Consider the following 1,864-nt stretch of genomic DNA (forward strand, 5'->3'; position numbering starts at 1 on the left):
CCGGCAGTTGCTAAGAATGGTCTTCCCAATATAATGGGTGTAACTTCATCTTCTCTAATGTCCATAATTATAAAATCGGTTGGGATGTAGAATTGACCTATGCGCACGGGAACGTTTTCAAGAATTCCTACAGGATATCTAACAGAAGGATCTGCTAATTGCACAGACATTTTAGTTGGTCTTAATTCTCCCATTTCAAGTTTCTTGCATATGGATAAGGGCATAACACTAATACCGGCTCCTAAATCGCATAAGGCTTTATCTATGACAAATTTTCCTATGTGACAGGGTATAGAGAAACTACCTGGATCTTTAAGTTTAGGAGGCATATTCTGGATTATAGCGCTACATTCAGCAGTGAGTGTAACAGTTTCGCTATCTTCAAGTTTCCTTTTATTAGAAAGAATTTCTTTTAAGAACTTAGCATATGAGGGCATCTGCGTAATAGCTTTTGTAAATGGAATTGTGACGTTTAACTGTTTCAGTAGGTCAACAAATTTTTTAAATTGGCCCGCATGTTTGGTTTCAATAAGCCTTTGAGGGTAAGGGATAGGTGGTTTATAAGGTGGTGGAGGTACATAAGGTTCTTTCTTTTCTACGGTTTCCTTATTACTCTCTTCCTTTTCCTTAGGTGTACTTTCTTCCTCAATTGACTTCTTAGAGTTTTGGTTTTCATTTCTTGGATCTACTGGTCCTTCCACTTCCGTTCCACTTCTTAGTATGATTGCATGAGCGTGGCTTTTCGGGTTAGGTTGGGGCTGTCCAGGAAATGCACCAGTTGGGGCAGCAGTAGGCGCTTGTTGTTGAGCTACTTGTGATATTTGTGTTTCCAGCATTTTGTTATGGGTAGCCAAGGCATCTACTTTACTTGCTAGTTGTTTGATTTGTTCACTAGTGTGTATATTCTGGTTTAAGAAATCTTTATTGGTTTGCTGTTGAGAAGCTATGAAGTTCTCTATCATTATTTCCAAGTTGGATTTCCTAGGAACATTATTGTTAGGTGTAGATGGGGTCGGCTTTTGATATCCAAGAGGTATAGCTGGGGCTTGATTAGGAGCTTGTCCTGGTGCGTATAAAGCATTATTACTCTTATATGAAAAATTAGGATGATTCTTCCAGTTTGAGTTATAGGTGTGCGAGTAGGGATTTCCTTGGGCATAATTCACTTGTTCTGCTTGGATTCCTGTTAGGAGTTAACAATCAGCAGGAGTGTGACCTTGGATTCCACAGACTTCGCAATTCTGAGTTGCGGCAACCACGGTGGTTGAAGGTGATACATTCAAACTTTCAATTTTCTGGGCAAGGGCTTCCACTTTTGCATTAACATGATCAAGGCTACTTATCTCGTACATGCCACTTTTCGTTTGAGGTTTCTCTACCATTGCTCGGTCGCTTCCCCACTGATAATGGTTTTGGGCCATGCTTTCGATAAGTTGATAAGCATCGGCATAAGGTTTATCCATAAGTGCACCACCTGCTGCGGCGTCTATTGTTAACCTTGTGTTGTACAAGAGACCATTATAGAAGGTATGAATCACTAACCAGTCCTCTAAACCATGGTGTGGACAAAGTCTCATCATGTCTTTGTATCTTTCCCATGCTTCGAAAAGAGACTCGTTATCTTTCTGTTTAAATCCATTTATCTGGGCTCTCAACATAGCTGTTTTGCTTGGAGGAAAATATCGGGCAAGGAAGACTTTCTTCAACTCGTTCCATGTGGTAACCGAGTTGGAAGGAAGAGACTGAAGCCATCTTCTAGCTTTATCTCTTAACAAGAAAGGAAAAAGGTGAAGTCGAATTGCCTCTGAAGTGACACCATTAGCTTTAACAGTATCAGCGTATTGGACAAATACGGATAAATGAA

At 40.2% G+C, this 1,864-nt stretch overlaps 1 non-coding gene across 1 annotated transcript; it reads left to right on the forward strand.

The window, feature by feature from the left end:
- The first annotated feature begins 1,551 nt into the window (after positions 1–1,551).
- Positions 1,552–1,658, forward strand: LOC127088453 (small nucleolar RNA R71). The gene has a single exon (XR_007790288.1). It is a non-coding gene; the product is annotated as a small nucleolar RNA R71 (small nucleolar RNA).
- Positions 1,659–1,864: the final 206 nt, after the last annotated feature.

This window comes from Lathyrus oleraceus, chromosome 5 (assembly GCF_024323335.1).
Source record: "Lathyrus oleraceus cultivar Zhongwan6 chromosome 5, CAAS_Psat_ZW6_1.0, whole genome shotgun sequence".
NCBI classification, from domain to species: Eukaryota; Viridiplantae; Streptophyta; class Magnoliopsida; order Fabales; family Fabaceae; genus Lathyrus; species Lathyrus oleraceus.